Source organism: Protopterus annectens, chromosome 16.part0, assembly GCF_019279795.1.
Source record: "Protopterus annectens isolate FY-2018-M chromosome 16.part0, PAN1.0, whole genome shotgun sequence".
NCBI lineage: Eukaryota > Metazoa > Chordata > Ceratodontiformes > Protopteridae > Protopterus > Protopterus annectens.
Window position 1 is genome coordinate 855,592,493 of NC_056750.1, and position 27,088 is coordinate 855,619,580.

General features: G+C 42.6%; 1 protein-coding gene across 1 annotated transcript in view; it reads right to left on the reverse strand.

Moving 5' to 3' along the window:
* CHD8 (chromodomain helicase DNA binding protein 8) overlaps window positions 1-27,088 on the reverse strand; it is a gene marked incomplete in the record, with an annotated part of 4,119,653 nt that overhangs the window by 1,184,299 nt on the left and 2,908,266 nt on the right.

Here is a 27,088-nt window from a genome sequence, read left to right on the forward strand (position 1 = left end):
GTCCCAAATCTCTATTACCATTCTTGGGAGGAATGCTATAGGAATATCATTTTTTGGTATAAAAGTTAGCACCTGGTTCCTTTCCATCAGTAAGGCCAACACAATTTGAAGAAAGTTTATTCAATATCATTGTATAAAGCGGGTCTATATTATATTCTCAAAAGCCAACAATGTTGAATCTGACATTGTCGACACGAAAATATGGAACACTCAGAATCTCGAGCGTGTAAACGGAAATCTCCGTAAGGGGAGATTTCCGTTTACTGCAATGTAGTTCGGTCTCAGAGTTGGTATATTTAAGTAGCTGGGTGTGTGGGGGGCACAGCCCTGCTTGGGGGGTGCAGGGGGGCTTGCCCTCCTGCTTAAACCAGTTAGGGTACTCTTTTTATTTGTCTTTTTATAAGGTTGACGTTTGAAGACATTGACCATATGGTTTCGACCATATGTTTTTTTCAATAATATAGACCCTATAAAGCAGTATTGCTTCCTTTCTTGAATGCCATTTCACAGATCACAAAGAAACACTTATGAAAATGTTCAACATAAAAAATTCTAGGTTGTTTGATATTAAATCTGCATCTTCCTAACTATATAACTACAAGTTAACCATTACTTGAACTATAACCCCCTCCCCTTTTCTGTTTTTAATAACCAATAAGCAACAGTGTAAAGTAACTTATTTCATACAGTGTAAAGTAACTTATTTCATACAGTGTAAAGTAACTTATTTCATACAGTGTAAAGTAACATTTCATACAGTGTAAAGTAACTTATTTCATACAGTGTAAAGTAACTTATTTCATACAGTGTAAAGTAACTTATTTCATACAGTGTAAAGTAACATTTCATACAGTGTAAAGTAACTTATTTCATACAGTGTAAAGTAACTTATTTCATACAGTGTAAAGTAACTTATTTCATACAGTGTAAAGTAACATTTCATACAGTGTAAAGTAACTTATTTCATACAGTGTAAAGTAACTTATTTCATACAGTGTAAAGTAACATTTCATACAGTGTAAAGTAACTTATTTCATACAGTGTAAAGTAACTTATTTCATACAGTGTAAAGTAACTTATTTCATACAGTGTAAAGTAACATTTCATACAGTGTAAAGTAACATTTCATACAGTGTAAAGTAACTTATTTCATACTACACCAGCACTAACAGCATGTGCTTTCCATGTGCACTGAAACTCAACCAACCATGGCTGCACAGTAGCATTTCTTTGTGAGTTCTGCTTAGCTGAAGAGTTAAAACATATCTTGTCTGAAAGGGTTGTGGGCTGTTAAAATGGTTAAGGTGTTTACCTCACAGATAAAAGGTACAGGGTTTGATTCTCATCCGAGGGAAATGGCAAGGCTTAAAATGGCTCACAAAGCAGCTAGCCAAGTACTGATGAACTAATGAATATTAGAGGTAAAAGCAATCCTGTAAGCTATTCAACCCCCATTCCAGTTTTATTTCCTTCATGTCTTTCTGTTCCCATCATTCTTCTTACTTGATTATTCTCTCTTAAAATTATACAATTACTCTATATATACAATAGCGAAACTTTCACAGAACAATTCCCAGATAAAGTTTGATTTATCCACATTACTTTATTATACAATTACTCTATATATACAACAGCGAAACTTTCACACAATTCCCAGATAAATGTTGATTTATCCACATTACTTTACTATACAATTACTCTATATATACAATAGCGAAACTTTCACACAACAATTCCCAGATGAATGTTGATTTATCGACATTACTTTTACCAAGGTGCTGAACAATCGAAAGAAAAGTTTTACAAAACCTCAGAAGTAAATTTATTTATTTTTGCAGGGGGGCAAGTCAAGTCCTCCGTATACCTCCCCAAACCTAACTACACCTTCCTCAGAGATCAAATAGTGGAGAAAAAAAGAAAACCACTCTTTGTGAAAGTTTTTTCACTTCTTTACATCTGATCTTTCAGCACTCAGTAAAAGTGCAGTTGAGTGAATGGCAGGCACCCCGATTCCCTATGTCATTTTCTTACTGCACCTAGATTTGCACTGCAGCTTTAAGAATAAATCTGCCCAAGTGGGCTTTGTGACTGTAGGGTAACCACATCATCTCATTGTTTCAAGACAGAGGACGGCACTGCATCTTTTCCGAAATGCTACCCATACACCTGCCCAAATGTCCTCCTCATTTCAGTCCAATGGTTTTGGCATCTAGAAGGTCTCTTCCCTGGGTAACCTACTACTTTTTCTCTCACTCACTTCATTTGCCACAGTCAAGCTCCTACTTGTGTTTACTACTACTTAGTAATATTTCAAATTACTGGATACAGCTTAGTACTTGTTCATACGGAGCCTAAAGCTACACGATTTATTAATATAACCATTTTCATTAACCACCTGGACAGAAAATACATGAATTTCCCATTTTTGTTGTTCATCAGGCTCATGTGCACAGACTAGCCAAACAAATACATTTGTCCAACAATACTCCTCCACCCTGGATATATCTGTCCCCTTAGCTCCTCTGCCCTGACCATTCACTGCACTATCAAGTGCCATCTGTCAAGAACAATCATCTGACACTTGGATAATTTAATAATATAGTCTCTCTTTTCCCTATCAAAGCTATCAATTGCTTAACTAAAGCACAACTGGGAGTACAGCATGTAAAACCAAACTGCTTATTTTTTTCATATTACTCTGCTATCCCACTGATCCAAACTTTAATATCATGTCTTCACCACTTTCCCCAACCAATCCAGCCAGCCAAACACAAGACGGCAAGAACATAACTTCCGATTTTCATAATGCTGGATCCTTTTCATCCAAAAATGCCCAATATGACTAGTGGGAAACAAGCCGCTGATCATATCTGACACACCCTTCTGCTAGTGATCCCAACCTTGAGCTCCTTTGGAAAATCTCTCATGATTCCCCATGCTGTCTATGCCAGATCAAGTTTGCTCTACTAATTATAGCTTTTTTAACAGACACCTATTGTATATTCAACCGAAAACTCTACGCGAGCTGGTCTTCATTTAACACTCCTGAAAACTATACCTTTACTCTGATACCAATCCTTGCTAGGGAAGCTGGTCTCTACTCATCCCATTCAATTTTTAGTTGTTTCTTGCAAAGTTTAACCATTAAATTCCTATTTCCTTTACCCCTACTTGCACACTTTCTGATTTGGCAAAACATACTTTATCCATTTCCCTTGTCGACTTAGTTCTTAGAATACTTTCTGCAACTTTATGAATATAACATTCTGTATGTTTGATGTTTTTCTCTTTAAGGGCCTACATACAAAATCCTACTCTCTCCATATTTCTTGAATACCCCCCTCCCCCCCATTTTATCACCCCTTTCCACTGTGATTTGTAGTCTCCTGCTTGTGTTGTGTATATGAGCCTTAACTATGTAGCTCTAAAGTATACTGTCAAATCGGGTAACACTGAACTTTCTCTATGGGGAGAATCAATCTTTCCCACTTTACTTGTGGTGGAAAACATGGCAAGAGTTCATTTCTTATTAGTTATCGTCTGCAATTTCTCCTCTGATTGATAACAATATTGCCTTAACTGTTTGTAAAACTAGAGAGACTAAAAAATTTCAACTGCTTGTATTCTGCTATCCATGATCAAGAGCTTCCAGTTTTATCAGTTTTTGTATTATTTTTTGTTTAGTTTCTTTTACCCCATATCCTTAGCTCCCACAATGGAAGCCATTTTAATCCAGGCACCAAGATATTTCCACTTATTTCCTCATAAACCTGGGTACTGCTGAACCAGTTCCTGCTTGGGTGCATACTTATCTTCATTAATTTTATACACCAAAATGATCTGAAACTATTTCAAAATGTTCAACACCAAAATGTCCTTTTTCTGGATTTTTCAAATGCAAGAAAGTTATCATTTGTAAACAAAGACACCTTTTCTTGGTTACCATACTGTCTGCAGCCTTGAATTTCTGAATCCGTTATTTTTTTGCCGATGGCTCTAAATACAAAACAAATGAAAAGGAAAGATGACACCCTGTCTTATTCCTCTGTTCAGACACAACTTATCTGAAAGGCACTTTCCAGCCTTAATTCTTACCTCTGACCTTCCATACATCCTTCTAATTAACCCTGTTATTTCATCAGAGATTGTAAAAGCTACCACTGCCCCAATCATAACATCTCAGCTGATGATATAAAATGTTTGACTGCATCAAGACCCACCATCAATAAAGTACAGTTGTGTACCTACCATAAATGTAGATGTTCCGAGTGTATTCACTGTTGCAGTCATTACACTTGGGTTATCCTGCTGGCAGGCTACCCACAGTCAGCCATAATTGCAAAGTCTAGGTCCGGCGTCGGTTGCTGTCGCCTCTTCCCTGACGTCAGTGCGCCACGGGTATAAAAGATGCAGCCAACGCCATTTTCTTCAGTTTTTCTTGCCCCAGATGTCAGGTGCCCCCAAATAGGTTGGCTAAAAAAAAAAATGCCAAGAAGCATGCATGTACTAAAATAAACATTACCTTCATCTACAAGCAAATACACCACATAGGTTGTATAAAACAGAGAAGTACAGATAAGTCCCAGCAAAGAAAAGGGGGATGGTGGGAGGGTAACCTGGACTGCAACAGTGAATACACTCTAACATCGACATTTATGGTAGGTACACCAAGTACAGTTTTGTACCTAACATAAATGTAGATGTTCGAGTGGTTATACTGCTGCAGTCATCACACTTGGGTTATCCTGTCGTCAGGCGGTCCCCGCAGTCGGCCGAATCCCAAAGTCCTGGTCCGGCGTCATTTGTCGTCGCCTCTTCCCAGATGTCAGTGCGACAGGGGTATAAAAGACAGAGCCAACGCCATTTTCTTCAGTCTTTCTTGCCGTGCGGTGCCCGAAGCAGAAGCAGTTCGCAAGTGCCAGTCAGCCATTTTCTTCAGTTTTTCTTGCCCCAGATGTCAGGTGCCCCCAACTAGGAAGGCAATACAATAGCTATGCAACAATACCTTAGTAGATAGGCAGTAGTACTAGCTGTTTAGCAAATACACCATATAGACATGCATCCAATAGATTGATGTACATGGAGTTGTAACTAACACCCTGGTATGTAGAGGGGATGGAGGGAGGGTAACCTGGACTGCAGCAGTATAACCACTCGAACATCTACATTTATGGTAGGTACAAAACTGTACTATGTTCATCACGCTATACTGCTGCAGTCATCACACTTGGGTAGAATCCCAAAGCTATGAAAGGTTGGCTGGTACTAAACTGGGTTAGGTGATGCTAGGATGCCCTGCAGAACTGCAGTGGCAAAATCAGCTCTGGTTTTTGAGTATAATGGAAGGTGGTAGTGCTTGGTAAAGGTGTGCACTGAACTCCAAGTAGCTGCCTCCAGAATGTCTTTGGTTGGAACCCCTCTGAGAAAGGCTGCTGAGGTTGCAGTAGCCCTGGAAGAATGGGATCTAATATTGACAGGCACTGCCTTCTCATGGTGCGAGTAGCAAAAGCAGACGCAATGTGCTATCCATTTGGAGATGGTCTGTTTTGAAATAGCCTTTCCTTGTGAACCTGCAGCATATGATACAAAGAGTTGGTCAGTTTTTCTGAAGATCTTTGTCTTATCTAAATAGTAACGTAGCTGTCTGTGAATGTCCAAAGAGCGAAGGAGCCTTTCTCCTTTATTCTGTGGGTTAGGATAAAAGGTGGGTAAATGAATGGTCTGATTCAAAGCCACACTGGATATTACCTTGGGCATGAAGGTAGGGTTAGTTCGTAAAGAGACTCTGTCCTGATGGAAAATGATGAAAGGTTCCACTGCCATAAGTGCCTGTAGTTCTGAGACCCTGCGTGCTGAGGTAATAGTCAGTAACAAGGCTGTTTTCCAAGACAAGTATTGCAGTTCTGCTGAGAATGCTGGTTCAAAAGGAGGTAGTGTTAACTTTTCTAAAACAAAGTTCAGGTCCCAAGTTGGTGTTGGTGGTTTTCTGGGGGGTCTTATATTCTTAGCCCCTCTGAGAAACTGCTTAAGTAAAGGGTGTGAGAAAATTGGGGGATCCATATTATATTGAGCTGAAATGGCTGAAGCATGGATCTTAATGGAGGAGAAGGAAAGGCCTTTGTGTAGCATCTCAGTTAGGTATTGCAGTATGTGAGGAATGTTTGGTATCCAAGGATTTTGACCTTTAGCCTGGTGCCATGCACAAAATCTTTTCCATTTGTCTGAGTAAGTCTTCCTGGTGCTGGGCCTCCTGGCCTCCAAAATGAAATTCAGGACGTCCTTTGAGAGAAGTGTTGATTGATAATTTAAGGAATTTTCCATGCAGCTAAATTTAAAGTTCTGAGCTGGCTGTGACAGGTTTGATAGTTTTTCTGAGTCAACAGTTGTGGGAATTGAGGCAAGATCCATGGAGGGCTGTGAGTCAAGTTCCTTAGTAATGGGTACCAGTGCTGGCATGGCTAGTCCGGAGCAATGAGGATCATTTGTGGTCTCTCTGATCTGACCTTCAATAATACCTTGGTCAATAGAGGTAGTGGAGGGAAGGCATAGACTGTCAGTGTTGTCCAAATGAATGATAGAGCGTCCACTTTCCAAGCTAAAGAGTGATAAGTCCTTGTGCAGAATTTTTGTAATTGGCAATTGTTGGGGGAGGCAAATAGATCTATGTCTGGACATCCCCATCTTTGAGTTATTGAAAATACTTGTGGGTGTAGTCTCCACTCGTGAGGGCCTGCCATATTTCTGCTTAATTCGTCTGCCGATATGTTTTTCTTTCCTGGCAGGAATTGTGCTAGTAGTTGTACTTGGTAGGTCAATGCTGTGTTCCATAAGATCATAGCCTGTCTGCATAAAGGGTAGGAGTGTGTTCCTCCCTGTTTATGTACCACATAACTGTGGTGTTGTCTGTCCTTATTAGAAGTTGTCCTGGATGCAAGAGGTCCTTGAAGGCTGTCAGTGCATTTTGCACAACTAGCATATCCTCCTTTTGGATGATCTGAAGATGCATTTGTTTTGCAGACCATTTGCCCTGTATGCACTGTCCTGCCATGTGTACTCCCCAGGCGTAGTCTGAAGAATCTGTTGTCATGGTTTGGTTTGCTGGAGGTAAGACGAAAGGAAGACCCTTGTTTATTTGACATGCTTGAGCCCACCATAGGAACTCTTTTTGAAGACAGGGAATGATAGGTATATTTGTTTCGAGGCTGTGCCTGTGTTGAGACCATACACTTTTCAGGTACCATTGTAATTTTCTCATATGCAGCTTTGCATATGGGATTAGTTGAATGCATGATGCCATGAACCTCAATGCCTGCAGGATTTTCCTTGCAGTGAGCTGGGTAAAAGTTGCTATCTTTTTGAAGTATTGAGTCAATTGTTTTTGTTTGTCTGACGTGAGGTAAGCCATCTGGGCCATTGTATCTAAGCTGGCACCCAGGAATATTATCTGTTGCGAGGGTATTAGTTTTGACTTCTTTTTGTTTACTGTGTACCCTAGGCAACTGAGCAGCTGTGTTACAAAAGCCAGATGCTGTAACAGAATGTCCTTGCTGTCCGCTTAGATCAGGCAGTCGTCCAGGTATGGATAAATTTGTATTCCTCGTTGTCTGCAATATGCAATTACTGATGCCAGGCATTTCGTAAATACTCTGGGCGCAGTAGATAAGCCAAAGGGCAATGCAGAGAATTGATAATGCGTTGTACCTGCCAAAAATCTGAGGTATCTTCTGCAATCTTGTCTGATAGAGACAAGCAGGTATGCCTCTTTGAGGTCAAACGTTACCGGCCAAGACTCCTTGCCCAGCATGGGAAGGAGCTGCTATAGTGTGAGCATTTTGATTTGGGTACCTCCAGGTATGTATTCAGAATTGAGAGGTCTAAGATGGGCCTCCAGGCTTTGTCCTTTCTTGGGACTAGAAACAGTTGAGTAAAAACCTTGACCTTGCTCCTTTGTAGGTACCTTTTGAATTGCTTTCATATCCATGAGAGATGAAATTTGCATTTGAGCCTCTGCCCATTGGTTTGGAGGCAGATTTGGCATACCTCTTATCCGAGGTAAAGTGTGGAAATGAAATCTGTAGCCTCGGGTAATAATGTCCAGAATCCATTTGTCCTTTGTTATGATGCGCCAATTTTGTGGAAATAGAGCCAGTTTCCCTCCCAAAGGTGCTGCCAGGCCAATTTTGCTGGGCAGGCGAAGAGGGACGTCATTGCGTTTGCTTCCTGAAGTGTTGAGATCTTTCATCTCCACCTCTTTGAGTTGTTGTATGCCATTGTCTAGGCCTGAAAGAACCTTGTGGCTGGACTCTGACCCTTGGGCGTCTGTACCTACCCCCTTTGGGGTATGTCTGATGCAGGAAAAAAACAGTTTTTTGATGGCCAGTTTCTGCTGAAACGAAGAGGTTGTACCTGTAAAAAATCTAACTGTTTGCATAGATTTTGCCTTTTCTTCTATTTTCTTTAAAACTTCCTCTGCTTTGACGCCAAATAACACATCTTTCTGCAATGGGGCATCCAATAACTTTGCTTTGACATGTTCTGGTAAGGCTTGTTCTTTAAGGCAAGCATGCCTACGTATGACAGACCCTGTGACAGCTGCTCTACATGAGGCTTCCAATGAATCAAAACCACACTGTAAGGTATGCTTTCCCACCTGTTCTGCTGCATGCAGCAAATCCTGCATCTCTTTCAAATCAAGTTGATCTGTCTGAGGGATCAGTTTCTGCTTTAACTGTGTAATTAAATACTGTTGGTATTTTAGCATGTGGAATTGGCAGTTTAATGCCCTCACTTTCTTTCCCCATCTTTCTAATGCTCTGGAATCTCTTTCAGAAGGAAGTGGATTCTTAGCAGTAGAGGCCTTAACCCCTTTGGGACCCTGGGAAATGGTCTCGGGGTCTGCATTAGGGCTTTTGTATAGAAACTTATGAGTATCAGGGACTCTGCAGTATCTGTCTGGTTTAGCTGGTGCTGGAGGTAAGGAATCTGGGTTTAAACTGGATTCAGAGAAAACATCATCCAAAATGTCTAAAACTGGAGGAATTGCCAGGGGTCAATGCTGTGGAAGAAGAAGAAACTCAGAGTCTTTTCTTAGAGTCAGAGTAATCTTGGCCTTCCCAGTGGAAGTGTTCCCTCATGGTGTGTAAAGTTTCCCCAAAAGAGTAATCTTCAGGGGGGGAAGAGAGAGGAAATGGACTCTTCAGCATCTGAGTCTTCATAAGGAGGGCAGGAGTAATCCTGGTCGTCAGAGTTGCCTGAGGAAATGGATGCTTGGTCAGAGGAAGGATAATCTTCCTCCAATCTAGGCCTTTTGTCAGGTGGGGGTTGGGATCCCCTGATAAGGGTAATTAAATATTCAGCCATCTTAAGCATCTGTTTTTTAGGCATAGGGGCCTGTGGGGGTGTGTGTGGCCCCGGTTTTCTAACTTTCAAGGTGGATTTGAGCTTAGCATAAGGCTTGGCAGAGACAGTTGTCGGTTTGAAGACACCTTCAGAGACCGAAGGCCTATCCAAAATTTCCGGATCCCCGTCGGGGCTGGCGTCCGAGGAGTGAGGTGGAACCGGATCCTGAGGCCCAACTGCCTCGGTTTGGGATGCCATCAGAATTTCTGAATCAGAGGTAGTCAGGGGCTGCAAAGGCGCCTCGCTGAAAACCGGAGAACTGGCGTCTGGCCTTGCTGAGGCCTCGGTATCTGGTCTTGGCCTTGGCTGCCGGTCCTTATCTTTGCATTTTTTAATCATTGCTGATGTCGGTTGCTCCGACGGTATGCTATAGTTAAATTTTCTGCCAAAATAATGCTGGACGAATTCTGCCCGACGCTTAATTGTACGTTTGTTGAACCTAGCACAAAACCGACAACCAGAGACGTAGTGGTCTGGGCCTAGGCAAGGAATACAATAAGAATGAAAATCCTTATGAGGTATTTGCTTCCCACAAGAAATACAATTCTTAACTTTGTCTGACATCGGTCTGAGGCAAGAAAAGTTTCCCCAACGGGGTACTTAGCTTTAGAGAAGACTTTGGGCTGAAACTCGATTCGAAAATTTCAGGAGCTGGCCGACCGGCACTTGCGAACTGCTTCTGCTTCGGGCACCGCACGGCAATAAAGACTGAAGAAAATGGCGTTGGCTGTCTTTTATACCCCTGTCGCACTGACGTCAGGGAAGAGGCGACGACAAATGACGCCGGACCAGGACTTTGGAAATCGGCCGACTGTGGGACCGCCTGACGACAGGATAACCCAAGTGAGATGACTGCAGCAGTATAGCACGATGAACATCTGTACTATGTTCATCGTGTTTCACTGTTGCTGTCATCACACTTGGGTTGAATCCCAAAGCTGAGGTTGGGTGGCTGGGCCTAAATAGGATTAGGAGAGGCTACAAGGCCCTGCAGAACTGCAGTGGCAAAGCCTGCTCTGGATTTAGAGTAGAGAGGCAAGTGGTAGTGCTTGGTGAAAGTGTGCAGTGAACTCCAGGTTGCAGCCGCTAAAATGTCTTTGGTTGGTACTCCTCTGAGGAAGGCTGCTGAAGTGGCTGCTGCTCTGGTTGAATGTGGCCTAATGCCCTTAGGCACTGGTTTGCCATGTTGTGAATAGCAGAAACGAATGCAGTGTCCTATCCATTTTGAAATAGTCTGTTTTGAGGTAGGCTTTCCTTGTGATCCTGCTGCATAAGCTACAAACAGTTGCTCAGTTTTTCTGAAAGCTTTTGTTTTGTCCAAATAGAAGCGTAGCTGTCTGTGTATGTCCAAATCATGCAGAAGTCTCTCCCCTTTATTCTGGGGATTTAGATAAAATGTTGGCAAATGAATGGTTTGGTTAAGAGCCACACTGGATACTACCTTTGGCATAAATGTTGGGTTTGTCCTTAGAGAAACCCTGTCCTGATGAAAAATGATGACAGGTTCCACTGCCATCAATGCCTGTAACTCTGAGACTCTTCTTGCTGAAGTTATTGCTAGGAGCACAGCAGTTTTCCATGATAAGAATTTTATATCAGCTGTATTGGCTGGCTCAAAAGGAGGCAGTGTGAGCTTTTCTAAAACAAAATTGAGGTCCCATGAAGGTATCGGTGCTCTCCTTGGGGATCTTATGTTTTTTGCCCCTCTGAGGTACTGTCTTAGTAGTGGATGAGAGAAAATTGCAGGCTCCGTATTGTAATGAGCTGAAATGGCAGAGGTATGGATCTTAACTGATGAGAAGGATAGGCCTTTGTCCAGCATCTCAGTTAGGTATTGTAAAATTTGAGGTATATTTGGAACAAGTGGTTTGAGTCCTTGTGCCTGGTTCCAAGCACAGAATCTCTTCCATTTTTCTGCACAAGATTTCCTAGTGCTGGGCCTCCTGGCTTCTAAAATGACATCCATAACAGCTTTAGAGAGAGGTGTGGTCTGAGTGGCTATATTATCTGCCATGCAGCCAGATTTAAGGTTCTGAGTTGACTGTGCAGAATCTGATTATTTTGTTGAGTCAGAAGATGAGAAATTTGAGGTAAAGGCCAGGCTGGGCCATGAGACAAGCTCTTTAGGATTGGGTATCAGTGCTGGCGTGGCCAGTCTGGGGCAATCAGAATCATTTTTGGCTTCTCTCGGCTGACTTTTAGGAGTACCTTGGGAAGAAGAGGCAGTACAGGAAAGGCATAAACTGTCAGTGTTTTCCAGCTGAATGATGGAGCATCCGCTTTCCATGCTTGTGAGTGATAAGGTCTTGTGCAGAATCTCTGTAGTTGGCAATTGTGAGGGGGATGCAAAAAGATCTATGTCTGGGCATCCCCATTTCCTTGTTATCATGCTGAAGACCTGTGGATTTAGTTTCCATTCGTGAGGATCCATGAGATTTCTGCTTAGTTCGTCTGCCAGAGAATTTTTCTTTCCTGGCAGGAAATGTGCCTGCAGGTGTACTTGATAGGTCAGTGCTGTGTTCCACAAAGTCAAGGCTTGCCTGCAGAGGGAGTAGGAATGTGTGCCCCCTTGCCTGTATGTACCACATAACTGTGGTATTATCCATCTTTAGTAATAGTGGTCCTGGATGTAGTAGATCCTTGAAGGCCGCCAGGGCATGCTGTACAGCTAACACCTCTTTATGATTGATGTGAAGATGCATTTGTTCCTTGGGCCACCTGCCCTGAATACATTTTCCTGCCATGTGTGCCACCCAGGCATAATCCGATGCATCTGTTGTTGTTGTCTGCCTGGCTGTGGGTAAGGTGAAAGGCTGTCCCTTGTTGTGGTGACAGGCCAGGGCCCACCATCGAAACCCCTGTTGCAGGCAGGGAATAAGAGATATTATTGTTTCCAGGCTGTGGCAATATTGAGTCCAAACACTTTTTAGATACCATTCTAGTTTCCTCATATGCAGTCTTGCATATGGAATAAGTAGAATGCAAGATGCCATGATGCCCAGAGCCTGCAGAATTTTTTTTGCAGGGAGCTGGGTCTTTGTTGCCATCATTTGAAAGTAATGAGTCAGTTGCCTTTGCTTGTCTGGCATGAGATAAGCCATTTGGGCAGTTGCATTTAAGCTTCCACCCAGGAATATTATCGCTTGAGAGGGCACTAGTTTTTACTTCTTTTCGTTTACTGTGTACCCTAGGCAAATTAGTAATCTTTTTACAAATGCCAGATGCTTTAGTAGAATATCCTTGCTCTCTGCTCGAATAAGGCAGTCATCCAAGTAGGGATATATCTGAATTCCTTTTTGTCTGCAAGATGCAGTTACTGGTGCCAAGCATTTTGTGAAGACCCTAGGCACAGTAGATAAGCCAAAGGGCAGTGCAGAGAATTGGTAATGCATTGAGCCATTTATGAATCTGAGGTATCTTCTGCAAGACTGTCTGATTAGGACATGCAGGTATGCCTCCTTGAGGTCCAAAGTAACTAGCCAAGCCTTCTTGCCCAACATGGGTAGAAGTTGCTGCAGTGTTAACATTTTGAATTTCGGAATATCCAAGAAAGTATTTAGGATTGACAGGTCCAGTATTGGTCTCCAGGCTTTGTCCTTTCTGGGTACCAGGAAAAGTCTTGAGTAAAATCCTTGCCCCTGCTCTTGCTGTGGTACTCTTTGAATAGCACTCATGTCCATGAGAGCAGAAATGTGTTTTTGTGCCTCTGCTCATTGATTTTGTGGCAGGTCTGGCATACCTTTTGATTTTGGAAGGGTGTGAAAGTGGAACCTGTATCCCTGAGAAAAAATATTCAGTACCCATTTGTCCTGGGTGATCATGTGCCAATTTTGTGAGAAAAGTGCTAGCTTTCCCACTAAGGGTGCTGCCAAAAGGTAAGTGCTTGGCATTTATAGAGGGAAGCCATTGGGACTGTTTCCTATAAGGTTGTGATTTGTCTTCTCCTCCTTTGGGGGCTGAAGCACCCCATTGTTTAGGTTTGTATGAGCCTTGGGGCTGAGATCTGCCTCTTGGGCGTTTATATCTGCCTCTTTGTGGCCTGTCTGACACCGGAAAGGACCAATTTTTTGAACGCCAGTTTTTGCTAAATCTAGGTGGCTGAATCTCTAAGAAATCCTTTACTGTCTGCATTGATTTTGCTTTATCCTCCATTTTCTTTAACACCTCTTCTGCCTTAACACCAAACATGCTGTAGTGGAGCATCCAATAATTTTACTTTAACATGATCAGGTAAACTTTGTTCTTTTAACCAAGCATGCCTTCGAATGACAGAGACTGTAACTGCGGCTCTGCAAGAAGCCTCTAATGAATCAAAACCACATTGCAGAGTATGCTTTCCCACTTGATTAGCTGCATGCAATAAATCCTGCATTTCCTTATTGTCAGCACATTCTGAGTTTGCAAGCATTTTCTGTTTTAGCAAAGACATTAGGTATTGTTGATATTTAAGCATGTTAAACTGGCAGTTTAAAGCCCTTACAGCTAAAGTACAGAAGTGTAAACTTTTTCCCCCATCTATCCAGAGCTCTGGAATCCCTATCAGAGGGGACTGGGTTTTTTGCAGTGGAAGCCTTAACCCCTTTGGGACCCTGAGAAATTGTTTCTGGGTCAGCAGCAGGGTTTTTATATAGAAATTTATGAGAGTCTGGGACCCTATAGTACCTGTCTGGTTTGACTGGTGCAGGGGATAAAGAATCAGGAGACAAACTGGATTCAGAGAAACCATCAACAATATCAAGCACAAGGGGGACAGCCAGGGGCATGTGCTGAGGCAATAAAAGGAAAGTACAGTTGTGTACACCTACCATAAATGTAGATGTTCGAGTGTCTTCACTGTTGCAGTCATGACTGTAGGGTTCTCCCCTGCCGGCAGGCAGCCCTCGGTCGGCCAGAATCCCAAAGTCTGGGTCCGGCGTCGGCTGTTCAGCCATGCTCCCTGACGTCAGAGCGCCAGGAGTACAAAGCTGACAGCCGACGCCATCTTCTCCAGTTTTTCTTGCCCCAGATGTCAGGAGTCCCAAAATGAAAAAGGTCCCAAAACCTTTGCAAATACACCTCAGAAGAATGGTGAAAAGTAAAAATAAGAGAGGACAGGAGGGATGGAAACCCAGACTGCAACAGTGAAAACACTCGAACATCTACATTTATGGTAGGTGTACACAACTGTACTATGTTCATTAGGTCATGACTGTAGGGTAGACTCCCAAAGCAGAAAGAAAGGGAGGTGGTCATAAAGAAGAAGGGGCGGCTAAAAAGCCCTGCAAGACTGCATAGGCAAAGCCTGCCCTAGACTTAGAGTAGAGAGGTAGATTGTAGTGCTTAGAAAAAGTATGCACTGAACTCCAAGTTGCAGCTTCCAAAATGTCTTTGGTAGGAACTCCCCTGAGGAAGGCCGCAGAAGTGGCAGCAGCTCTGGTGGAATGAGTCTGTATATTCCCTGGGATTTGCTTTCCATGGGGTGAATAACAAAATCTGATTCCATGAGCAATCCATTTAGAAATGGTCTGTTTTGAAATGGCTTTACCTTGGGAACTTGAAGCATAAGAAACAATTGTTCTGATTTTCTGATGTCCTTGGTTCTGTCCAGGTAAAAACGTAGCTGTCTGTGTACATCCAAGGAATGTAAGATCCTTTCCCCTTTATTTTGAGAAGTGGGGAAAAAAGTTGGCAAGTGGATAGTTTGATTTAAAGCCACTTTGGAAACCACCTTAGGCATGAAGGTAGGATTAGTCCTCAAAGATACACTGTCTTGATGAAAAATAATATAAGGTTCCACAGCCATAATAGCTTGTAACTCTGAAACTCTCCTAGCAGAGGTTAGGGCTAACAAAATTGCTGTTTTCCAAGATAGAAACTTGATGTCAGAAGAGGCAGCAGACTCAAAAGGAGGCAAGGTTAGTTTTTCCAGAACACAGTTGAGATCCCAAGCAACAATGGGAGGAGATCTAGGAGGTCTTAAGTTCTTAGCTCCTCTGAGAAACTGTCTCATGAGCTGGTGGGAAAAGATGGGAGGGTCTGAATTATAATGAGCAGAAATAGCAGAGGCATGTATCTTAATGGAAGAGAAAGACAGACCCTTATGTAAGAGATCTGTCAAGTAAAGCAAAATTAAGGTAATGTTAGGAAGAAGAGGATCAGAATCCTTAGCCTGCATCCAGGAACAAAATCTTTTCCATTTTCCTGCATAAGATTTTCTAGTGCTAGGACGCCTGGCTTCTAAAATGACATCCATAACCTGCTTGGGTAGGAAAGAAGAAATCAAAGGCCCTGGATTAACCAGGCCGCCAGGCTGAGAGTTCTGACATGAGAGTGTAGAACCTGACCCTGATGTTGGGACAGAAGGTTCAGAGACTGAGGTAAAACCCAAGGGGGCTCCAGACATAGGTTTTTTAGAGTAGGATACCAAAACTGCCGAGGCCAATTTGGAGCCAGCAAGATTATCATCTTGGGCTTGTCCTGTTTTATCTTCAATAAGACCTGTGGAAGAAGAGGAAGAGGCAGAAAGGCATATCCCGAGAGGTTCCTCCAACTGAATGACAGGGCATCCACTTTCCAAGCTTCTCTGTGGAAAGTCCTGGTGCAAAAATTCTGTAGTTGATGATTGAGATGGGATGCAAAGAGGTCTATGTGAGGATATCCCCAGACTGCTGTTATCATCCTGAATATTTTGGTATCCAGCATCCACTCGTGTGGATCCGAAAGGTTTCTGCTCAGACTGTCTGCCAGGAAGTTTTGTTTCCCTGGTAGAAACTGAGCTTGAAGATCCAGACTGCAAGCTAGAGCTGTGTTCCATAGATCCATGACTAGTCTGCAAAGGGGGTAGGAATGAGATCCCCCTTGCTTGTTTATGTACCACATAACTGAGGTGTTGTCTGTCCATATTAGTAGTTGTCCTGGTTGTAAAAGAGTCCTGAAGGCCAATAAAGCTTTCTGAACGGCTAACATTTCCTTCAAATTGATATGCTGGTGCTTCTGATCCTTTGTCCAAAGGCCCTGCAAACAGTTGCCCTGAAAATGGGCTCCCAAAGCATAATCCGAGGCGTCCGTGGTTAGAATCTGAGTGGCAGGAGGTAGACGGAAGGGTTTCCCTTTGTTTAGAGCACATGCCCTGGACCACCAAAGAAATTCCTTTTGAAGGCAAGGCAGGACGGAGATCGGTATGTCTAAACTGTGGCAATGCTGAGACCATACACTTTTTAGGTACCACTGTATTTTCCTCATGTGTAGTCTTGCATATGGTACGAGAAGGATGCAGGAGGCCATGTAACCCAAAGCCTGCAGGAATTTCCTTGCAGATAGCCGAGTTAAAGTTGCCAAGGTTTTGAAAGTTGAAGCCAGCTGTAATTGTTTTTCGGATGTCAGAAATGCCATCTGGGTTGTGGAGTTTAGAAGAGCACCCAGAAAAGTTATCTGTTGTGATGGTGTCAAATTGGACTTTTTTATGTTTACAGAGAATCCCAGGAACTTGAGGAGGTTCTGTACAAATTCTAGATGCTGGAGTAAGACATCCTTGGTGTCTGCCTGAATTAGACAATCGTCCAGATAAGGGAAAAATTTGAATTCCCTTGAGTCTGCAGTAAGCTACTACTGCAGCCCGGCATTTGGTTAAGACCCTGGGCGCAGTAGATAATCCAAAGGGCAGCGCAGAGAACTGAAAGTGCCTCGATCCGGCTATGAACCTGAGGTATTTTCTGCGATCCTGCCCGACGGGAATGTGTAAATATGCCTCCTTTAAATCCAAAGTTACCATCCATGCATTTTTGGGCAGCATTGGAAGCAGCTGCTGCAGAGTAAGCATCTTGAATTTTGGAATCTCTAGAAAGGTGTTCAAGACAGACAGATCCGGAATAGGTCTCCATGAGTTTTGCTTCCTTGGGACTAGAAAGAGCCTTGAATAAAACCCTTTTCCCCTCTCTGAAAGAGGAACCAGTTCTATGACATTCATAGCCAAAAGAGCTTCCACTTGGTTTAAGGCCTCCGTCCATTGATGTTTTGGAAGGTCTGGCCATCCGCTTGGCCTTGGCAAGGAATGAAAATGGAATTTGTAACCTCTTAAAACCACATCCAAAACCCATTTGTCTTGGGTTATTTGAGTCCAATTTTGATAAAAAAGAGAGAGTTTTCCTCCGAGAGGGGCTTCCAGGGAAGAAATTCCTGTAGCCCCACAGAGGGAGTCATTGAGTTTGTTTCCTTTGAGATTGTGACCTGTCCTCTCCTCCCCTAGGGGTGGAAGCAGTCCACTGTCTTGGTCTATAAGCAGCTTGTGATTGAGGCCTCCCTCTGGAACGTCTATATCTACCCCTCTGAGGCCTGTCTGAAGTGGGAAAGGACCAATTTTTCGAAGGCCAATTCCTGCTAAATCTAGGAGGCTGCACTTGTAAGAAATCTTTAACTGTTTGCATTGATTTCGCGTTATCCTCCATCTTTTTAATCACCTCTTCAGCTTTTGATCCAAACAAAACATTAGGCTGAACAGGAGCATCCAATAATTTTGCCTTTACCTGTTCTGGTAAATTTTGTTCCTTTAGCCATGCATGCCTCCTAATGACTGTGCCAGAGGCCGCAGCCCTACAAGAAGCCTCCAAGGCATCAAATCCACAGTGTAAACCATGCTTCCCAACCTGTTCAGTGGCATGCAATAAATCATGCAATTCCTTATCCTCTGCACAGGCAGAAATGGAAGTAAGCTTTTGTTTTAAGACAGACAATAGAAATTGCTAGTATTTAAACATATGAAACTGACAGTTTAAAGCCCTAATGGACAAAGTAGCAGAAGTGTACACTTTCTTGCCCCATCTTTCTAAGGAACGAGAATCCTTTTCAGTAGGAGTAGGATTTTTGGCAGAAGCGGCCTTAGCTCCCTTAGGACCCTGGGAAATGGTTTCAGGGTCAGCACAAGGGTTCTTGTATAAAAACTGATGGGAATCAGGAACCCTGTAATATCTATCAGGTTTCACAGGAGCAGGAGGAAAAGAGTCAGGGGTTAAGTTAGCCTCCGAAAAGGCATCATCCACAATATCCAAAACAGGAGGGATAGCCAGGGGTCTATGTTGGGGAAGAAGAAGAAATTCCCTCAGCCTTTTCTTGGATTCCAAATAGTCCTGTCCTTCCCAATGGAAATGTTCCCTCATTTCATGCAAAGTTTCCCCAAAAGAGAAATCCTCAGGGGGAGAAGCTGAAGGAATGGATTCTTCAGCATCAGAATCCTCATAAGGAGGGAAAGAATATTCCTGATCAGAAGAAGAAACTGAGGAAACAGAATCCTGATCAGAGGAATCATACGAAATATCCTGCCTTGGCCTTTTGTCTGGAGGGGGATGAGAACCCCTAATCATAGTAATCAAATCCTCCGCCATCTTGAGTAACTGCTTCTGCGACTTGGGAGCCGGTTCAGAAGAAGCCCGTGTTGCAGTCTTTGATTTTGAAGGAGTCTTTGCTTTTGTCTTTGTCTTTGCCTTTATAAGTAGCTGAGTAGGCCTGAAAACCCCTTTGGAAGCCGGTACCTGCACAACGGCTCCGGACCCATCCGAAGGAGCGTTGTCCGAAGGTCCCGCAACATAAATATTTAAAGGCCTAGTTGGCTCCTCATGAGAGTCCGTTTCGGCCATCGGTTCTGAAATGGCCGACGACAGGGACTGCAAAAGCGCCTCACTGACGACGGCCGAACGTGAAGCTGGCTCCGCTTGTGCGTTATCATCAGATTTGGACCTCGGAGGCCTGTCTTTATCCTTGCGACATTTATGAACTCCGGTAGCCGGAACCATATCCAACGACATTTTGTAGTTAAAGCGCCTACCGAAGTAATGAAAAGCAAAATCGTACCTTCGGTTAATTGTACGTTGATTGAATCTAGCACAAAACCGACAACTAGCTACGTCGTGGTTAGGGCCCAAGCAAGGAATACAGTAAGAATGAAAATCCTTATGAGGTAATTTGCTTCCCACATGAAATACAATTATTAACTTTTTCTGACATTGGAGTGGAGCAAGAAAAAAGTTTCCCCAATGGGGTACTTAGCTTTGAGTGGAGAAGAAAGTCTTCAGACCAAAGTATATCAGTAAAATTCGTCAGGAGTCCGCCGACCGGCAAATGCGAACTGCTATTACCGCACGGCAAGAAAGACTGGAGAAGATGGCGTCGGCTGTCAGCTTTGTACTCCTGGCGCTCTGACGTCAGGGAGCATGGCTGAACAGCCGATGCCGGACCCAGACTTTGGGATTCTGGCCGACCGAGGGCTGCCTGCCGGCAGGGGAGAACCCTACAGTCATGACTGCAACAGTGAAACACGATGAACATGTATCTGAGCCTTTTCTTGGATTCTGAATAATCCTGGCTCTCCCAATGGAAATGCTCACTCGTGGTGTGCAAGGTTTCCCCAAAACAGTAATCCCCAGGTGGAGAGGCTGAAGGTATAGATTCCTCTGCATCAGAGTCCTCATAGGGAGGGAGAGAATACCCCTGATCTGAAGAGGAATCAGAGGAAATAGAAACCTGGTCAGAGGAGTCACAATCAGTGTCTTGCCTAGGCCTTTTATCAGGAGGGGGGGATGGGAACCCCTGATCAAAGTAATTAGGTCCTCGGCCATTTTAAGCTTCTGTTTCTTTGGCATGGATGACTGTCCAGGAGAATGCTGCACTTGTTTCCTTGTCTTTAATGGTGTTTTTGACTTTGCCTTTGCTGCTGTAGTGGACTTAATAGTAAGTTGTGAAGGTCTGAAAACACCCTCAGAAGCAGATGCCTGCTCAGCGGCTCTGGAACCATCTGAGGGAATAGTTTCCGCAGGCCCAATACCTTGAGTTTCCAGAGGCCTAGGTGTCTCCACGTGAGAGTCGGATGCGGCCTGTGGCTCTGAGGTAGCGGGTGTCAGGGGCTGCGAAAGCACCTCACTGAGAACCGGCGACTAGCCTAGAAGAGGCTTTGTTGTCAGTTTTGGACCTGGGATGCCTGTCCTTTTCTTTGTCTTTGCGTTTTTTATGAATTCTGGTCGTCGGTTGTTCCAATGGCATTATGTAGTTAAATCTTTGGCCAAAGTAATGTAAAGCAAAATCAAACAGACGCTTAATAGTGTGTTGATTGAATCTAGCACAAAACCGACAACTAGCAACGTCGTGGTCAGGGCCTAGGCAAGGAATACAGTAAGAGTGAAAATCCTTACGAGGTATTTGCTTCCCACAAGAAATACAATTGTTAACTTTTACTGACATTGGTCTGGAGCAAGAAAAAGTTCCCCCAATGGGGTACTTAGCTTTATTGAAGACTTAGGTTCTGAAATTCGATTTTGAAAATCTCAGGAGTCGGCTGACCGGCACTTGCGAACTGCTTTTGCTTCGGGCAATGCGCAGCAATAAAGACTGAAGAAAATGGCGTCGGCTGCATCTTTTAAACCCCTGGCACACTGACGTCAGGGAAGAGGCAACAGCAACAGACGCCGGACCTAGACATTGGAATTCTGGCCGACTACGGGTAGCCTGCCAGCAGGATAACCCAAGTGTAATGACTGCAACAGTGAAACATGATGAACATCTGGTATTTTCATATATTCAGCATCCGTCTGGATCTTCATTTTTCTATTAATGTTGTCAAATGTTTGCCACTACTGCACAAAACCACACTGATTCACATCTATCAACTTTTGGCAACATCTTTGCCATTTTCTTAGCTAGTACAAACAAAATTTCAAATCTGGGTTTAAACTGAAATGGGTCTACATGCAGATGGATGTGAAGGGTCTTTACCATCTTTAGTTAATACAACCACCACGGCTGTCATCCAAAGTGATGGCACTATCGCCCCTTTTAAAACACTGCTAAACAAAACCGAGATGTTTACTGATTCCAGCTTCCTCTCACATTCCAACTTCCTCTCACATTCCAGCTTCCACAAGAATACTGTCTGTTCTGGAGACTTCCCTGTTGATTGACTATACATGACTGTTTTAAGCACTTCTTTGTTTCAGTCTTAGCTGTTAATTCATAAGCCTCATCTTCCTCTAATCTTCCCTTAAATAAGTCTTCCAAAGTATTTACATTTGTGCCTTTTTTGGTTTCCACTTTATGTTGTTTTATGGCAATTTTAATACAAATTCTGAAATTCCTCTAGGAGCTCTCTAGGATGTCTGGTTATTCTTTTGTGCCACTGGCCAAGTTTGGAGACAACCCTTTCTGCTTTGCTTTACCCAATAAATGCTAAATGTTTTTATGCTGTAGAGCACTATGTAATTGTTCTTTCTCTTGTTCTGCGAGATTCCTAAATATTCCAATATTTACCCTTTGTCAACCCCTCAAAATAATTGCTGCCACTTCTTTCCCATACATTTTTCTTGGTATTTCTACCTTTTTTAAAACTTTTTATTTTATCCTGCTCATGCGCTCTCTTATGACAAAACCTGCTTTCCCTAATCCTCAAATCATTTCCAGTAAGGATTCCTTAAATTCCTCTCTTTTAAGTTGATATTTTAACACTTCAGTGTCTCGTTTTTACTCCACTGTCCCAACTCTATCTCAGTTTTTATTGGTGCATGATCTGAAACAGTTAATGGATGTGCGTCAAAGCTTTCAATTAAACACCCGTGCTCCTGTGAAATTTAATTTCTATCCAGTCTAGCACAGTTATTGTATTTCGGTGAATAATACGTAAATTATGCCAGAGTTCCTATAACTAAATTCACATCTTTTGTATCAACTATTCTCATACATTTCTTCAGAAATCTAAGGTTTTGTTACATTTTCCCTTTGAAGTCTCCCAGACATATCCTTTCTACTGTAAATCAAGTTCCAGTCCCCACGTATAAAATAGTAATCCCTGCTGAATGCTGATTTCTCCCAAAATTCTCTAGCTCCATGACAGCAGTTTTTCAAATCTTTCCCCAACCTATCTAGCCATCCTCTATCCCTCTGAGTTCGAAGTAGCGTGCTCAACAGGCATTTGGGTAGAATATTGTTCAATCACCTTATATCTTGACGTATTAAGTGATTTTGAACTGCTAGCCACGATTTTCCATAAGACACTGGGTATTAAACTTGAAGATTGCGCCTCTGCTCAGAGATAAATCTCTGACCGCGATCTCCACTCCCAGAAAATGGCAGCTGACTAGTGTGCCTTAAGACCTTGAAACAAAGTATGTTTTATCAAGTGCGTAAATAGCAACTTTGTAACCAAACATGAGTTTCCAAGCCTGTTCAGTCTACAAATGCTGTTGAGCACCACCACTTTGAACAACCAATTTAGATCACCTCACTCTCTCCCATCCCAAGCTTTTTGTAAAAAATAAAGGAAATTACTATTTAAATCCTGGTCCCTACCACTCCATGTCCAACAAAGCCCAACAGTGTCCTAACTACAGCAAATTCGGTAAAGGGATTCTCCTGCAGCAATTCTGCTACAAGTATTACAAATATATTTAAACTTGAAAGTGCTTTCTTACTTACTGATTGTTTTTTTTCTTTTTTGTGTTAATCCACTTCCCTTGTCTTGGGTTTCTTTTTTCTGTTAATCCACTTCCCTTGTCTTGGGTGTAAGCCCTGCTCCCACCCCCATTCCCACTTACCTCCCATATTTCCTTTAAACTTAACCACCTATTTCCTCCCCTTCCAGTCACCCCTCTCTTAAACACAATACACATCTCCTATAGCAATAGATTACAGCTGCACATCATGCCTTGCATACAACTAACCCGTCTACTAGAACACTACTCTACCTTCGATAACCATCACCCTACTTCCTATACAACTAACCCGTCTACTAGAACACTACTCTACCTTCGATAACCATCACCCTACTTCCTATACAACTAACCCGTCTACTAGAACACTACTCTACCTTCGATAACCATCACCCTACTTCCTATACAACTAACCCATCTACTAGAACACTACTCTACCTTCGATAACCATCACCCTACTTCCTATACAACTAACCCGTCTACTAGCACACTACTCTACCTTCGATAACCATCACCCTACTTCCTATACAACTAACCCGTCTACTAGAACACTACTCTACCTTCGATAACCATCACCCTACTTCCTATACAACTAACCCGTCTACTAGAACACTACTCTACCTTCAATAACCATCACCCTACTTCCTATACAACTAACCCGTCTACTAGAACACTACTCTACCTTCGATAACCATCACCCTACTTCCTATACAACTAACCCGTCTACTAGAACACTACTCTACCTTCGATAACCATCACCCTACTTCCTATACAACTAACCCGTCTACTAGAACACTACTCTACCTTCGATAACCATCACCCTACTTCCTATACAACTAACCCGTCTACTAGAACACTACTCTACCTTCGATAACCATCACCCTACTTCCTATACAACTAACCGTCTACTAGCACACTACTCTACCTTCGATAACCATCACCCTACTTCCTATACAACTAACCCGTCTACTAGAACACTACTCTACCTTCGATAACCATCACCCTACTTCCTAGACAACTAACCCGTCTACTAGAACACTACTCTACCTTCGATAACCATCACCCTACTTCCTATACAACTAACCCGTCTACTAGAACACTACTCTACCTTCGATAACCATCACCCTACTTCCTATACAACTAACCCGTCTACTAGAACACTACTCTACCTTCGATAACCATCACCCTACTTCCTATACAACTAACCCGTCTACTAGAACACTACTCTACCTTCGATAACCATCACCCTACTTCCTATACAACTAACCCGTCTACTAGAACACTACTCTACCTTCGATAACCATCACCCTACTTCCTATACAACTAACCCGTCTACTAGAACACTACTCTACCTTCGATAACCATCACCCTACTTCCTATACAACTAACCCGTCTACTAGAACACTACTCTACCTTCGATAACCATCACCCTACTTCCTATACAACTAACCCGTCTACTAGAACACTACTCTACCTTCGATAACCATCACCCTACTTCCTATACAACTAACCCGTCTACTAGAACACTACTCTACCTTCGATAACCATCACCCTACTTCCTATACAACTAACCCGTCTACTAGAACACTACTCTACCTTCGATAACCATCACCCTACTTCCTATACAACTAACCCGTCTACTAGAACACTACTCTACCTTCGATAACCATCACCCTACTTCCATTCAACCTAACCTCTTACCACACTCACCTCCATAAACACACCCCTTCCCCTTGGCAGATGGACTCCACAGTCAATCACACCAAACTAAATAGCATCCCTGTAGTGCAATACAACCTCACCCACACCCAACACTTTGCTCACTCGCACTACAAACTAACAATCAAAATAAACCCTCATACCTCTTAAAGACTGAGCAAAATATTACACAAAATCAGCAAACTCTACTTACATCTACTCAATACACTCACTAGTTGCGGTGAAATACACCCCAGCAACCCAGTACCTACAACAGCTATCAACCCCACCCTAAACCAGCTAAATGCCCTTTACAATAGACCTACATCATCTACTCTCTTCTTAAACATCATAAGAAGCATCCTCAACAAAACTCAGGACCTTCATGCTTTGCTTGCCCTATACAAACCAGAAGTCACAATATTAACAGAAACATGACTTAAACCAGAACACCACAATGATGAAATTACCGCCCCTGGCTACAATATTACTAGAAGAGATAGACTAGGAAAAAAGGGTGGGGGTGTAGCAATCTTCTTCCAAAATCACCTCACCATAGAGCAACTAGACTACAATAACCCAGAAATTAAAGATGCAAAACTAATCATTGGCAAATTAAAAATAAATTCCAATAAGCACATAATCATTGCAGGTGGCTATATTCCACCTGGCAATAACACAATTGTAACGGAAAACCTTCTTAACTGGATGTCAAACTCCTTTCCACATGAAACCATACTACTAGGGGAACTTCAATATAAACTGGACAAATTGCTCCAGCCACAATCCCTCTGCCTTTCTAAACCTCCACAGGTTTACCCAAATATACTCACTCCCACTAGAAGTGACAAAGCATCCAAACACCAATCAGTCTTGGACTGGATCCTAGTATCTAACCCCACTCAGGCTCACCTATCAGGCTGTGTCCCAGACAGCCTAAGTGACCATCACCCAACCTAACTAATTAGGTATAAATCGCAATCTATCAACCAACCCATCCTCAGGGAAGTTCGGAACCGAAAACAGTTTATAGCCACTGACTTCATCCAAGAGCTTCAAAGTGTCAACTGGGCCCCCCCTTAAACAACTAGCCCTAGACGAAGCAGCTGAACATTTCAACTCAACCTTCCTTAACATCCTAAACCATCACGCACCTTCCTGAACCATTAGAATAAAAACTAACTATGCCCCATGGCTCACTAAAGAGACTAAAACTGAAATGAAAGAGACAAAAAGCTTGGACACAGTATCACAAAAATAAAACATTATGTCTCAGACAAACCTATCTAGAACTCCGAAACAAAATCAAAAAGCAAATCAAACTAGACAAAGCCAACTACTATAAAAACATGCAAGAAAAACATGCTCATAACCCCCAGAAGTTCTGGGCCACACTAAATGGCATACTCAACCCTAGAAAAAACATGATCCCATCCCCAGTGCTACCTACCAATCTTGAAGACATTCCCACACAATTCAACAAATTCTTTACCAAAACTGTCCAGACTCTGGCCAATGCCCAAAACAGTACCAGTAGTACCACACTAACAAAGACCCCTACCCTTTTCAATACTCAACCCAACATCCCCAAATTCAACATCCAGTCAGTGTCCACCAGGGTAATTTCTGAACTCCTCAAAAAACTAAAACCAACCACACTAGCAGCTGATAGGCTATTAGCAGACTTCCTTCAGATATCAGAAGAAAACAGGAAAGGACCACCACGAACTGAAACATAAACTAGTTTTATTCCAAGGACATAAAATAAGCGCTTTCACGTACTACCAAGGCACGCTTCAAAAGATTTCAACAAACTGGTTAAACTCCAAGATATATATAGTCATTCTATCTGATTCAATTAGCACATATCATATCAATCAATCAGTTGAAGTTAACCTATTGTTACACTTCAGTCACTAGTTTTCATGACTACATTATACAGTATATTAAAACCTTATTCACAACTGTGCAACTTGCTCAATATTCATGTATCAATATAGGGATATCATATGACAAATTCATTCTAATCAGAATAAAAGCAAAAATAAATTATTGTAGGCTTTTATTCTGATTAGAATGAATTTGTCATACGATATCCCTATATTGACTCATGAATATTGGGAAAGTTGCACAGTTGTGAATAACGTTTTAATATACTGTATAATATAGCCATGAAAACTAGTGACTGAAGTGTAACAATGGGTTAACTTCAACTGACTGATTGATATGATATGTGCTAATTGAATCAGATAGAAAGTACAGTTTTGTACCTACCATAAATGTAGATGTTCGAGTGGTTATGCTGCTGCAGTCATCACACTTGGGGTTATCCTGCCGTCAGGCGGTCCCGCAGTTGGCCTGAATTCCAAAGCCTTGGTCCGGATTCGGTTGTCGTCGCTTCTTCCATGACGTCAGTGCGGCAGGGGTATAAAAGAGGCAGCCGACGCCATTTTCTTCAGTTTTTCTTGCCCCAGATGTCAGGTGCCCCAAACTAAGAAGGCAAAAATAAGAAGCTTGCAAAACATACCTTATTGCAAAACAATAGTACT